This window comes from Callospermophilus lateralis, chromosome 10 (assembly GCF_048772815.1).
Source record: "Callospermophilus lateralis isolate mCalLat2 chromosome 10, mCalLat2.hap1, whole genome shotgun sequence".
In the NCBI taxonomy this organism is placed as follows: Eukaryota; Metazoa; Chordata; class Mammalia; order Rodentia; family Sciuridae; genus Callospermophilus; species Callospermophilus lateralis.
The window spans coordinates 118,839,035-118,854,934 of record NC_135314.1 but is presented as its reverse complement, the minus strand read 5'-3'; the positions used below and the strand labels follow the sequence as shown (position 1 = coordinate 118,854,934).

Below are 15,900 nucleotides of genomic sequence, written 5' to 3'. Positions count from 1 at the left end.
GTAATGAGAAAAGATGAACTACAACTACATAAAACAATATGGTTGAATCTCATAGTTTTGAACAAGAGAAGTCAATCACAGAAGAATAAACACTGTATGATTACACTTTATAAAGCACAAAAAAAATGGACAAAAATAATGTTCCTTTAGAAGTCAAGATGGTAGTTTCCCTTCAGAGGGAATACCAAGCACACCTCTGGAGTGTAATATTCCCCTTCCAGATACCAATGCTGAATTTTTAAATATCACTGAGTCCTATACCTGTATACATATTATCCCTTGAATATTTCAACTGAAACTTGAAATATAAATATAAAACATGATTATTTTAATTATAAAATACCCTATTGTGGATGATATCACAAAATACAGGAGAGAATATACAGTGAGTGTCAATCATAATCACACCTTCTGAAGCTACTTTATAATAAAGGCCATGACATTTTTCCTCAATTTTTTCTATAAATAATTTTCTAAAAATAATTTATTTACTAAAAAATAAAATACATGCCATTTTACTTCAATTTGAGTTGTCAGAATATACCAGAAAACTGATACATAAATAATTATTGTATATTAAACACTTTCCAACTTTAAAATACTTTTATCCACAAACAAAAGTTCTTAACTACAAAATTGGCTATCATATATAATTTACTTTTAAAATCACTTTGTAGTATCATGCTAAGTAAAATAAGCCAATCCCAAAAAACCAAAGCCAAATGTTTTTCTCTGATAAGCAGATGCTGTTCCCTAGTGCTCCAGGGGTATAGAGAATAATGAAGGAACTTTGGGTTCTGTTGAGGGGAATGAGGGGTCCGGTGGGGCTGCAGGGTGGGGAAGGACGGTAGAATAACACAGACATTATTACCCTATATACATGTATGATTACACTACTGGAGTGACTCTGCACCATGCACAGCCAAAGGAACGAGAAGTTGTGCTCCACTTGTGTAGACTGTGTCAAAATGCATGCTACTGTAAAATAAATAAATAAATAAATGAATGAATAAATAGCTATGTTTTACTCAACACCTTCAACATGGTAACACATATACAGCTTTAACTGTGAGCACTGAATGAAAAAATGTACCCCATATTAAGTATTACTTTCCCCATTATCAGTGTGAAAATCAAACAGATTAAGTAATTTTCTATAATACCAACTGTAGACCTAGTAGCAAAGCTGAAATTTGAAGCCGTACTTCTATAGTACTCCATTTTTTTTTTTTCATACCAAGGATTTAACCCAGGGGCCCTTTCCCACTGAGACATATTCCCCAGCCCTACCCCCCCTCTTTTTTTTGGTGGTTGTAAATGGACAGCATGTCTTTATTTTATTTGTTTATCTTTATGTGGTACTAAGGATCAAACTCAGTGCCTCATATGTTCAAGGCAAGCGCTCTGCCACTGAGCTATAGCCCCAGTCCTCCCCAGACCTTTTGATTTTTAATTTTCAAGACAGGGTCTCGCTAAATTGTTTAGGGCCTTGCTAAGTTGCTGAAGCTAGCCTTGAGCTTGTGATCCTCCTGCCCTTAGCCTCCCGGGCCACTGGGATTACAAACCAGCATCTCTTGAATATGTCAAACCTGCTTTATTGAACAAAGCAAAATAAAATTCCTTTTTCATTAGAGCACATACAAAACTACTCAAAAACAATAGATTTAGCAAAATTGATCTATAAATCCTCTTAGCAAAATTTTAGTAACTTTTAATACTTTTCATGTTTATTTTTTCAGACAATAAATCTTTACAAAAGAATATTTTAGCTACCATTTTAATTATTATGTGATTTATAGGAGAAGGATAAACCAGAATGGGGAATTTAATCTCTCCTGAAAATAAATACTATAAATGAATTAAATCATTAAATAAAAACATTTTAGTAGAATGGAATTGTTAAACAGTGATATGACATGTTTATGGATATTTTGCTTTTGGATTTAGCAATTCATAAAAATTTTATATTGATCATGAATAGCATAAATTTAAATAAAGAAATAAAATTTAAGATCAATTTTAGAATCAAATACCCTTTGGCCATGGAAAATCACCTTTTTTCCTTAGGGATATGGGTTTGAAATTAGTACCAACAGTGTTTCTAATAGTAAATATGAAGACTAAAGTGAAAGATGTGGAGACGGTTTAAGTGGGAAGGCAATGGTCTCTACTGGGAATTGAAAATAAAACAACTAGATCAATTCCATTACAAAATACTAAGCAAATAAGACACTGCATTTTAAAAGACATTTTAATTTCAACAGTGTTGTACTCTGCCAACTGAGTCACAAGCTAATTCACTGAAACTGAATTTTGACATAACACAGAAACAAGATTGCAGATACCATTTCCTCCCAAAAGAAAAATACCAGTTCATCACCCTTTCATAAGAAACAGTAACTCTGTTATTTCAAAAAAACATGTAAAATAGGTATCATCATATCATACTCTATTTTTAAAAAGGCAATTTAAGTATTAAAATAGAGAATAAAAACGTGTACTATTGAAATAATGGGGGGGAAGTCTTTTTATTGTGGCTTATATCACATTATAAAAAACTACATACATAACTACAACATGCAATCAAAAAAAAGAAGAATTATGCAATTCTACCTAACCACACATATGTTGTAAAAGTAGTTAACAGGAAGATAAAAGATGTAGTAACCACAGCCTCTTTACACACTTTTCTCCTTTATTTTTTGTTTTAAACAGGAAATACCTTGGATTTTTATTTCTAAAGCTAACTCTTATTTAATTCTAGCATTTAATTATTTAATATGATAACTAACCACTATTATTTAAATATAATTCATCTTGAAAATAAACATAGGAAAAATACAAGCAAGAAAAAAGAGCAGATGGTACAGGTCCTTCAGGAAAAGCAATCTAATGGAATGAATAGGTCAATTAAAAAAAAAAAAAAAAAACTATTTGTAGAACAGGGCAGTTGTCTATTTTCAGACCATTAAGATATTTTTAAATATCCTGAAACCAAACCTAGACTCAAAAGGAAAAACCAGAAATCTTCACTATGTAGATTAAAATACAATCTTTCACTAAGCCTAGCACAGTTAGAAAAACCAAACTTACCCAAATATGACCTCATATTCAGAAGTCAGCCAAAGATTTATTTCACTTATTTATTTGTTTGTTTTGCAGTTCCGGGGGTCAAACTCAGGAGCCTCACTCATGCTAGCACACACTTTATCCCTTAGTTACACTCCTTGTCCCCTGCTTATATACACTCCTTGTCAGGGGGAGTGTAACTAAGTGTCATTTATACCTACTTCTCAAAATAATATAAAATGAAATTGAAGCTTACGAAGTATCTCAGAGCTTAAATTTGTAACATACACTCAGAAAAAAAAAATAAGACAGTTTGTTTGATTAAATATGGAACTCCAAAATATACAAGCCAACTAATTTTTAACAAAGTGAAGACTAAAGTAATCTTTTTCTAACAATTCCTTACACCTTCACCTATCCAACTGCTTTTAAACTTTATATTGTTCTCATCAAGAAAACTGAAGTACTAACATTTTTGTTTCAGCAGAAATGCATTATTATGGCCCCTGGAAAGAGCCATCCAGTAGCACTTTTGGTAGAACTCTAAATTCCTTCTATTCCTACTACTTTTCTCACAAAATGATTCCTTTGTTCCTATTCCAAGGTAGTGAATATCTCTTAAAAAAAAAAAAAATGCTATAAAACCTGAAACAAGCTGGGTGTAATGGCACATACATGAATCCCAGCTTCTTGGGATGCTGAGGCTGGAGAACTTCAAGTTTGAGGCCAGCCTGGGCAACTTTGCAAGACCCTATCTCAAAATTTAAAATGTTTTAAAAAGGGCTCAAGATGTAACTCCATGGTAAAGTACTTGCCTAGCATGTACAAGGTCCTTGGTTCAATCCCTGAGAATTCCAAAAAGTAGAAAAACAATTAAATAAAATAACTGGTTCCGCTATTAATATATCTAACTCTGCAGTTTAGCAAGCTCTCTGTTGCTGTTCAGGGATCCCCAGAAGCACCTCTTAAGATTACAAATGATTTAAAATACAACAATCAGGCTTTAATTCAATAATACTTTCCAATTATTTAGGTATTTCCCTCATAACCAAGTGGGATTTAGCCAAGAAATTCAAGGTTGGTTTGACATGTAAAAATCACTGTAATTTACCATATTAATGAACTAAAATTATCCCTACATAATCATTGCAATAGGTACAGAAAAGGCATTTGACCAGACACAACAACCATTCATGATCCAAACACCTGGAACTAAGAATGAAGGAAAACACCTGATAAAGGGAAGTTGTGAAAAAGTCTATAACTAATGTGAGAAACAAGGCAGTGATATCTGTGGCTCATATCACATTTACCATTTCTATTCCACCTTTTGCTCAAGGCAGTAAAATTAAGAAAGAAAAACAATACAAATTTGAAAGGAAGAAAGAAAACTGTTTTTATTTATAGATGACATGGTGGTAGATAGAGAAAATCCTAAGGAATTAAGCAGTGGTGCACACCTATAATCCCAGCTACTCGGAAAGGTAAGGCAGGAGAATAGTAAATTCAAAGGGAGCCTGGGTAATTTAGCAAAATCCTGTCTCAAAATAAATAATAAAAGGGCCAGGAATGTGGCTCAGAGGTAGAGCAGTTGCCTAGCATGCACAAGGTCCTCAGTTCAATTCTCAGTACCAATAAAAGAAAAGAAAATCCTAAAAATCTTCAAAAGAACTAGTAGAACTAACAAATGGGTTTTACAGGTGACAGGCTACAAAATCAAAATACAAAAGCCAACTATACATCTACATACTAACAAAGGATAACTGAAAATTTTTTAAAAATTGGGGGGCGGGGGGTTACCAGGGATTGAACACAGGGGCACTCAACCACTGAGCCACATCCTCAACTTTATTTTGTATTTGATTTAGAGACAGAGTCTTACTGAGCTGCTTAGTGCCTCACTGTTGCTAAGACTGGCTTTGAACTTGTGATCCTCCTGCCTCAACCTCTCAAGTCACTGGGATTACAGGTGTGCACCACCAGGCCCAGCTGGAAATCAAAATTTAAAATACCAGCTACAATTTTAAGAGCTCCTAGAACTAGACTGGGGATGTGACTCAGTGGTAAAGCACTTGCCTGGCATGTATGAGGCCCTGGGTTTGTACCCAGTCCTACAAACAAAACTCTTAAAAACTAATAAGCAATTACTATACCCCCCCACCCCCAAAATCCATGTCCACTTGGAACATAGCCTCTGCAAAGAAGGGAGAACTACTGGACAGTAAGGTTGCAAGATACAAGGTAATACATAAAGGTCGATAGCTTTCCTATATGCCAGAAATGAAGAACTGGAACTTGAAATTTAAAACATAGGACCATTTATATTAGCACCCAAAAATGTAATACTTGGAGCTGGAGTTGTGGATCAGAGGTAGAACACTTGCCTGGTACATGTGAGGCACTGGATTCAATCCTCAGCACCACATAAAAATAAATAAATAAATGTATTTTTTTAAAAATGAAATACTTAAGTATAAATCCAATAAATATGTATAACATCTACATGAGAAAAAATATAAAACAAAAAATTAAAAAACGGCTAATTAATGTATAGATATTCTATGTTCATGGATAGGAAGAATCAATATTTTTAAAACGTAACTCCCAATTTGATGTAAAGATTCAATGTAAGGGCTGGGGATATAGCTCAGTTGGTAGAGTGCTTGCCTCACATGTACAAGGCCCTGGGTTCAATCCCCAGCACCACCAAAAAAAAAAAAAAAAAGGCGGGGGGGAGCTCAATTTAATCTCAGTCAAAATCCAGCAAGTGACTTTGTATTTCAAACTGATTCTAAAATAACATAAAAAGACAAGACTCAGAAGAATCAATATAATATTGAAAGAGAAGAAAAACTGGAGGACTGACACTACCCAACTTCAAGCCACAGCACAGAATGACAGAAGACTGGCAAAAGAACAGAAAAGAATGAGACCGCCCTGAAATAGAGCCACATGAAATATCAACTAATTTTTACAAATGAGCAAAGACAATTCAACAGAAAAAAGCAAAATTCAACAAATGAAACTAGATATCTACATGTAAAAAAATAGAATCTAGACATAAATTTTACATCTATCTCAAAATTTAACTCAAAATCCTCAACGTGGTAGAACACCTATAGTCCCAGTTACTTGGGAGGCTGAGGTATGAGGATTGCTTATACTCAGGAGTATGAGACCAGCCAGGGCAACATAACAAAATGGAGGACTGGGGATATAACTCAATGATAGAGCACTTGCCTAACATGTGCAAAACCCTGCATTCCGTTCCCAGCATCAAGAAATAAGTCTGACTCAAAATGGATGATGGACTTAAATGCAAAATGAATCTATAAAATTCTTAGAATATAATAAAAGAGAAAATTGATGTGACCTTAATTGGGTTATTTTGTTTTTTGTTGTTGTTGGGTTTTTTTTTTTTTTTTTTTTTTTTTTTGGTGCTTAGCTTTTTGAGTTCTTTATATACCCTAAAGATTAGTGCTCTATCTGATGTGTAAGGGGTAAATATTTGCTCCCAAGATGTAGGCTCTCTATTCACCTTACAGATTGTTTCTTTTGCTGAGAAGAAACTTTTTAGTTTGAATCCATCCCATTTATTGATTCTTGGTTTTACTTCTTGTACTATAAGGAAGCTGGGACCTAATCCAACATGGTAAAGACTGTTTCTTTTACTGAGAAGAAACTTTTTAGTTTGAATCCATCCCATTTATTGATTCTTGGTTTTAATTCTTACACTATTGGAGTCTTATTAAGGAAGTTGGGGCATAATTCAACATGATAAAGACTAGGGCCTACTTTTTCTTCTATTAGACGCAGAGTCTCTGGTTTAATTCCTAGGTCCTTGACCCACTTTGAGTTTTGTGCATGGTGAGAGATAGGGGTTTAATTTCTCTTTGTTGGGATTTCCAGTTTTCCCAGCACCATTTGATGAAGATGCTATCTTTTCTCCAGTGCATGTTTTTGGCACCTTTGTCTAATATAAGATAATTGTAATTTTGTAGGTTCGTCTCTGTGTCTGTCTTCTATTTTGTACCATTGGTCTACTTCTCTGTTGTGATGCCAATACCATGCTGTTTTTGTTAATACTGCTCTGTAATATAGTTTAAGGTCTGGTATAGTGATGCCACCTGCTTCACTCTTCCTGCTAAGGATTGCTTTAGCTATTCTGGGTCTCTTATTTTTCCGGATGAATTTCATGATTGCTTTTTCTATTTATCAAACTTATTAATACATACTCAATAATCTTACTGAATACACCAGTGTGCAATTTAAAAAAAATTTTTGAGACAAAGTCTCACTATATTGCCTAGACTGGCCTCAAACTTGCAGTCCTCCTGCCTCAACCTCCCAAATTGCTGGGCTTTAAGCATGTGCCACCAGGCCCAGCTCTGAGCACAATTTAAAATAATATATGTCTTATGAATAAGGTTGAATCTACGGCCATACTGCTCTGAATGCACCCAATCTCATGTGAATAAGGTTGAGTACTTTTTCATATATGTAATAATCATTAATATTTCCTTTTCTGTGAACCATCTATTCGTAAGTTTTACTTCTATTTTACCCTACTGCTTTTTTTTGGTGGTGCTGTGGATTAAATCCAGAGTTTAGCACATGCTAACACAGGTTCTACCACTGAGTTACAGCCTGGGTACCTTCATTTCTCAGAAACTGTATTATTGATTTGATTGTTCCTTTTATAATTATATAATATCTCTCTATTCCTTTAATGCTTTGAGGTTTGAAGTATATTTTATTTGATATAAATATTATGACTCCTGTTCCTGGTATATCTTTGCCCAATCTAATTTTCAATCTTTCTTAGGTTTGAGAGTTCTGAGTATTTTTTTTTTTTTAGTTCCTTTCAAAAAACCCTTTTCTGTGTTGCAACTGCATTCTCTTCAGAGCTTTCATTCCCCTTTCTTCCCATCACAGCATTTTCCCATTGTTTCCACTAGTTCTGCCTGTGCAGAAGGAATCTGATTATTCAGCTATATATGCTCTTTTGAGTGGATAAATTTTTTTATTAGGTTATGATTTTAATAGCTATAGTCTCTTAAATGGTGTAGAACCTGTAGTCAGCAAGAAATATGCACATTTATTTATTTATATAATACACGGGGTTGAACCCAGGGCCTCTGGCATGCTAGGGAAGAGCCCTACCACTAGGCTATAGCCAATGCCATGCTATGCCACATCATTGCATTTCATTTTTATTTTGAAAAATGGTCTCAGGATTTCACTGAGTTGCCCAAGCTGGCCTTGAACTTGTGATTCTTCTGCTTCAGTCTCCCAAGTAGCCGGGATTAAGGTGCATCACCGTGCCTGGCAAGACATGCATATTTTTAAATCTTATGTGCAAGCAATGAATAAGTGAGCAAAATGAGTAAGTGAGTGGTATTTCTCTGCTGAGAATATAAAAGAACAAGTTAAGATATATGACCAACTTCATCTTTCTGCAAGGACATAAGCAATTCATCCTACCATTGAAGCCTCCTGAGAGTTGCCAAAGAGGCACCTTCCCAAGAACTGCACAGAGCTTGATGGAAGTATGCATATTTTCACATGCTAAAATCTCTACAGTTATAAGCCACCCAACAGCATGTGCCTCTCAGATAGCCAAGGAGTTCCTGATCTTCATTTTAAGTTTTGCTGGTCTTTCAACATGACAGAAGTCTGTTACAATATTCTTATCTCCTATTTTTCTTAATAATGATAGCACTGGTTACTGGTTACCTTGATGAATCCTGTTTCCTCCAGTGCTGAAGTATAATGTCAGGGAAGCATGCTGAGGCAGGCATAGAGTAGAAAGTAAGAAGCTTTATTAAAGGATAGTAAAATAGATTTCTCCCGGGTGAAAGGAGAGGACCCAAAGGCGGAATCAGAATCCATGGGATGAGGAAGTCGAGTCCCTTTTATACATCTAAAGTCTCCCTTGTTCTTCTACAACTTCTCCCTTACCTTGTTCATTTCCCCTCATCCTGCACAGTGACTGGGGGATGTGGTGGAATGGCCAGGGGGTGAACAGGTAGACTGAAGGGCCTAAGTGGAGTGCCAGGCAGGAAGCAAGTGACAGTCCAGGGGACCTTGATTAGCAGCTCAGGAGTTGCTTCATTAACAACCTTTTGGGAGGGGTAGTATCAAAGGGCTCTGGAGACTTAAGCATTCCAATCTCCCAGGGGCAGTTTCCAATTTCCTGGACTCCAATCAGACTCCATTTTCTCCATCAGACCTGATTTACCTAGCTACACTAACTACCTGTCTTTAAGTCTGGCTTCACTAATGTATACTGATATGGCAAGGATATATAAATATTCACCTGATTCTAATTCTTCTACTACTTCTCTGATGGTACACAATTGGCTTTGGGCTAATCTTATTTTAGCTAATTATATGACTTTTTAAAAAACCTTCAACTCTTGGGCTGGGGATGTGGCTCAGTGATAGAGTGCCCTTGGATTAAATTCTAAGTTCAAAAAAAAAAAAAAACCCTTTCAACTCATATATATATATATATAGATAGATAGATAGATAGATATAGATATCGATATATATCCATATCCTAAGACAATGAGCTCAGCCATTTTCCTCACTAAATATCTTAATAATTCATTCCAGAAAATATTTAATTAAAAAAAATCATTAAGACAAGTTCCTTCTTTATTCATTTCTCAAAGGTTAAACAAATAGTCTGATAAAATATTTGGGAATGTTGTAACAAAATAAACTCCTTGCAGTTCAACATTTACTACATATAACTGTGTTATGCATCAAACTAGACTCTGGAGGCAAAAATATAAAAAGGACCTTTCCCTCATGGATTACATAGCCTAGTAAAGGAAAAAGGACAATCATATCAAGAATTACGATATCATTTAAAGGCAATAACAAAGTGCATACAGGGTTCAAAGGTAGCACAAAGCAGGGACAGGAATAGGAAAACACTGAGAAATTAATGGTCAGCTACATTTTAAAAATAATACAAGTGCAGCCAGTGGCCAAAGGAATCAAAGCCAGAAAGAAGGATATGCATTTTGAGACAGACACCAAGGAACAGACTTTAAAACTATCCTAAAGGCACAATGAATAAGACAAAGTCTCTAACTTCTTAGCACTTACAATCAGATGGGAGAAACCAATAGCCAAACCAGCAAGTAAAATACAGTGTGGTCAGGCATGGTGGCAGCTACCAGGAGGCCAATGCAAGAGGATTACAAACTCAAAGCCAATCTGAGCAACTTAGGATGCTGTCTCAAAATCTTTCAATTTTTTAAAAAGGTGGCTGGAGATATAGCTTAATAATAGAATGCTTGCCTAGCATGTATATGAGGCTCTTGTTCAATCCCCAAAACCAGAATATAAATAAAATTTTAAAATGCAATGTGACAGCCAGGCATAGTAGCACAGCCCTGTTATACCAGCAATTCAGGAGGCTGAGACAGGAGGATCACAAGTTGGAGGCCAAACTCAGTCCTAAACAAATTTGTGAGACGCTGTAAAAAATTCAAATTTTTTTAAAAGGGCTGGGGATGTGGTTCAGTGGTTAAGCACCCCTGGATTCAGTATCTGATACTACACACAATTTGATAGTGGCACACAGTAGCATGAACCTGTATTCTAAGCTATTTTGGAAGCTGAGGCCAGAGAATCATTTAAGCCTAGGAGGCTGAGGTCAGCCTGGGCGACATAATGATACCGACTCAAAAAGAAACATACAAGGGGTTGGGGATATAGCTCAGTTGGTAGAGTGCTTGCCCTGCATGCACAAGGCTCTGAGTTCAATCCTCAGCACCACAAAAATGAAGAAAAAAAGAATTACACCAGTAATCTTTAAAAAGAAAGATACATACACACACACAAATACAGTGTGATAAATGCTGTCATAGGGATGAGGACATATTATTAGAGGGTCATAGACCAAGCAGAAGTTAAGAGCTAAACTTAAATGCAAGGGACAAAGAGGAATTGGCCAGGTGAAATGCTTATGTATATACATGTGTAAGCCTATCAGGAGTGACATGAAGAATGGTATCAAACAGGCACAGTATCCAAGCAAAACAAAAGCATAAAGAAAACCTAAGAGAAGAGAGAATGGGGAACTAAAAGTAGTTCATCGAGGCAGCAGGCATAGGTGTGTCTGGAGATGAGATGAAAACAGGAGCCACTTTTAAAACTGGAATTTGGACTTTATCTTGAGGGCAATAAGGATCTTCCTATCTTTTTTCTTCCCTCCCTTCTTCCCTGTGTGTGGCTACTGGGGACTGAACCCAGGGCCTCCCATGTGTTAGACAAGCAGTGTACTACTAAGCTACAGTCTAATAAGTAACTAAAAAAGATTTTGTCTTGTCTTTAACTTGTGAAGACTTGTTCATATTAGTGTTTGAGGAAAAGTATGTAGCTATGGTACAGAGAATGAAAGAAAGAGAGATAAACCAGAACAGGAAAACTGTAGCCGAAATCCAGGCAGTGCCTTATGGTAGTGTGACCTAAAGTAGTGGCAGTGAGTGGGGAAAACAGGGAGGAGGGCTGAGAGGGTTACAAGATGGGTCAATGCGCCTTCTAAATTATTTCACTGGGAGTAGAAAGAGAAGCAGACAATGAAGATAACTGCCTTCAGCAATTAATTAAGAAAGAAGACTAGATTTTGAGAAGGTGAAATATTACTTTAATTCTGGTCACATTAAAAGAAAAAGAAATTGATGATGATAACTGGTTTGGACAAAAGGTGTGTTAGAACTATTCAGTAAGATAAAGGAAAAGGGAGAGCAGATATTGAGAGGGTAAAACAATTACTTTAATGTGGAACAGATTTAGATGCATTAAAAATATTAAAATGAAGGTGAGGGGCTGGGGATATAGCTCAGCTGGTAGAGTGCTTGCCTTATAAGCACAAGGCCCTGGGTTCAATCCCCAACACCACAAAAATAAATAGATAGATAGATAGATAGATAAATAAAATAAAGGTGCTCAGTGGGTCACGGGATATATAAAACCGAAGACAAAGATTTGAAAATCATTCATACAGAGAGCCAATGACAACTAATGCCATGAGAAGAGAAGAAATTCCTAGGGAGAGTGTGAAAGGTAACAAGAAAAACTAAGACAGAACCCCATGGCACACCAGCATTTAGAGGAAAGAGAAGAAGGGTCAGTGGAGTGGAGTACGAGGGAAGGGCAAAAAGGAAGACAAAGACACTGTTCACTAGAAGGAAGGCGTCCACCAGTGCCAGGTGCCGCGCTCAGTGCTTCTGAGCACCCATTTAATCTTCACACACCCGCCCGCAACTTACTACTAATGACATCATTTCAGAGTGGAAATTCTGGTCTAGAGACAATCAACTTGCTGAAGTTCACACTCAGGTTGAGTATAAATAGAACCAAGATTACATCCTCATCTTCCAGAGCACTGGTTCTTAACTCTGGCATGGTACCAGATTGGTCCTTCTATGACAGACTGAGGAAGCGTGGCACCACAGACACAAAGAACACACCTCAGCTGTGGCAATGAGCTCATCTAGCACTGGGGTCTTGGTTTCTAACAACAATCTCCCATTCCAACAAAAAGGACCCAGACTTAGAAAATGAAAGATCTGAGGACTGGACAGCCATCAGACAAGATGAGAATCTTGCAGTGTCAGAAAATAAGGACGTGCCCAAGACCAAACAAACAAAAAGCACAATGATTAGGGTATGACAAAGGCACACAGAAACCAAATGAAAGAGGTCCCAATGGCTGCAGCTGAAACAACTGGACCTGTCAAAGTGGTATAGATTAGGATGCAGAGTATAATACCCATGAATCCATACTAACACAAATAAATGATGGATAGAAGGAAAGAAGGAAGGGAGGGAGGGAGGGGCAAGGCAATGAGAGGGAAGGAGGGACAAAGGGAGGGAAGAAAAGAGACAAATTTAGGGTGCTTCAGAGTTTCAACTTATGTAGGTTTTAACTGCATTCATGCAGATACACCCCCCTCAAGGAGACACAGCATGACTCTTACTCCTCAGTGCAGTGCTCCATAAGACACACAGACTGTGGTATGAAAAGAGAGTGGCAATAAAAAGTAACTTCACCATGGAGAGTCTGGGGCTGGGTTGTAGCTTGGTGTAGAGCACTTGCCTAGCATATGTGAGGCACTGGGCTGGATCCTCATCACCAAATAAAAATAAATGAATAAATCAATAAAGGTATTGTGTCCATCTACAACTAGAAATATTTAAAAACAAAAAATGGAGAAGCCAGACAAGACACTATTTCACCAGGTGATCAAAGTTCACATTAACGATGATAAGTCATGTTGATAGTATGTACCCTTGAGTTGCTGTAATGAAAATGGCACTTTATTTTATGGTCTTTTGTGTGTGTGTGTGTGTGTGTGTGTGTGTGTGTGTGGTGTTGGGGATTGAGCCCGGGGCCTTGTGCATGCAAGGCAAGCACTCTCCCAACTGAGCTATATCCCCAGCCCTATTTGTGCTCTTTAAAAACAAAAGCACAAGAGCCACCCCCCGCGCCTGCAATGTAGGCGGACCTGCCACCCACCGGCAGGTCAGGCCCAGAAACCCGAGGAGGGGCACAGCTGCCACACGCGCCTGAACCGTGACCACCAACAGAACAGGCCCAGCGGCCCGGCAGACACATCGCCCCGGTTGGGGAAGGGGCAGAGCCGCCGGGCGCCTGCAAGGTAGGCAGACCTGCGACCCACCAGCAGAACAGGCCCAACAATCCACAGAGTGGCAGAGCCACACCCCCCCCCCGCCCCGGCACCTACAAGGTAGGCGGACCTGCGACTCATGGGCAGGTCAGGCCCAGCAACCCACAGAGGGGCACAGCTGCCCCACGCGCCTGCAAGGTAGGCGGACCGTGACCACCGACAGACACATCGCACCAGTTGGGGGAGAGGCAGAGCCGCCGGGCGCCTGCAAGGTAGGCGGACCCGAGACCCACCAGCAGGTCAGGCCCCGCAACACACGGAGGGGCAGAGCTGCCCCCTGCGTCTGCAAGGTAGGCAGGCCTGTGACCCACCAGCAGAACAGGCCCAGTGGCCCGCCATCGCCACGATTGGGGGAGGGGCAGAGCCACCACCAGCGCCTGCTAGGTAGACAGACCTGCAACTGACAGACAGAACAGGCCTAGCGGCCCGCGGAGGGGCAGAGCCGCTGCACGCGCCTGCAAGGTAGGCGGACCTGCGACCACCGAAAGAATAGGCCCAGCGGCCTGCCGGTGTGGTAGGCACATTGCCCCAATTGGAGGAGGGGCAGAACCACCGCCAAAGCCTGCGAGGGAGACTTTGCAACTATACAAGAGCAATATAAATATATAGGGGGAAAAATCAATAACACAACAGTTTCACCAAGCAGAAAGAAACGCGATCAGTATGAAAAGACAAGGAAAGAAAGGACCACAAGCAATGCAGTTCAACTCAACTTTAGAAGAGGTAATATCTGCAGCAGATGGAATGTCAGATAAAGAATTCAGGATATACATGCTTCAGATGATCTGGAGTCTCAAGGAAGACATTATACAGCAAAATCAGACAATGAAAGACCACTTCGACCATTTCGACAATGAATTACATAAACAAATCCAAGAAGCAAAAGATCAATTATACAGGGAGATAGAGGTTATAAAAAACAAACAAACAGAAATCCTAGAAATGCAGGAAGCAATAAACCAACTTAAAAACTCAATTGAGAATACTACCAGCAGAGTAGAACACTTAGAAGATAGAACATCAGACAATGAAGACAAAGTATTTCAACTGGAGAAGAACATAGACAGCTCAGCAAGACTGTTAAGAAACCATGAGCAGAACATCCAAGAAATATGGGATAACATAAAGAGACCAAACTTAAGAGTCATTGGGATTCAGGACGGTATAGAGGTCCAAACCAAAGGAATGAGCAATCTATTCAATGAAATAACACGAGAAAACTTCCCAGACTTGAAGAATGAGACAGAATCCCAAATCCTAGAAGCCTAGAGGACGCCGAATGTGCAAAATCATAAGAGATCCACACCTAGACACATTATAATGAAGATGCCCAACATACAGAATAAGGAGAGAATTTTAAAAGCTACAAGAGAAAGGAAGCAGATTACATTTAGGGGTAAACCAATCAGGATAACAGCTGATCTTTCAACACAGACTCTGAAAACTAGAAGATCCTGGAATAACATATTTCAAACACTGAAAGAAAATGGGTTCCAACCAAGAATTGTGTATCCAGCGAAATTAAGCTTCAGGATAGAAGATGAAATTAAAACCTTCCATGATAAACAAAAGTTAAAAGAATTTGCAGCTAGAAAACCATCTCTTCAAAACATCCTCGGCAAAATATTACAGGAAGAGGAAATGGAAAATATCAATGAAAACCAACAGCGGGAGATAGTACAGTAAAGGGGGGAGGAAATAATCAAAGAGGAAAACAAACCATGTTTAATAACATAAATAAACAAATATGGCTGGAAGAACAACCCATATCTCAATAATAACCCTAAATGTTAATGGCTTAAACTCACCAATTAAGAGACACAGGCTAGTAGAATGGATCACAAAACAAGACCCAACAATATGCTGCCTTCAGGAGACGCATTTGATAGGAAAAGACATACATAGACTGAAGGTGAAAGGTTGGGAAAAATCATATCACTCATATGGACTTCGGAAACAAGCAGGAGTGTCCATACTCATATCAAATAAAATAGATTTCAAGCCAAAGTTAATCAAAAGGGATAAAGAGGGACACTACATACTGCTCAAGGGAACCATACACCAACAATACATAACAATCATAAATATATATGCCCCAAACAATGGTGCAGCTATGTTC

General features: G+C 38.2%; 1 protein-coding gene and 1 non-coding gene across 11 annotated transcripts in view; one reads left to right on the top strand and one right to left on the bottom strand.

The window, feature by feature from the left end:
- Tfdp2 (transcription factor Dp-2) overlaps window positions 1–15,900 on the bottom strand; it is a 164,528-nt gene that overhangs the window by 95,483 nt on the left and 53,145 nt on the right. The gene's annotated exons all lie outside the window — the stretch shown is intronic.
- On the top strand, window positions 5,706–5,778 carry Trnav-cac (transfer RNA valine (anticodon CAC)). The gene has a single exon. It is a non-coding gene; the product is annotated as a tRNA-Val (tRNA).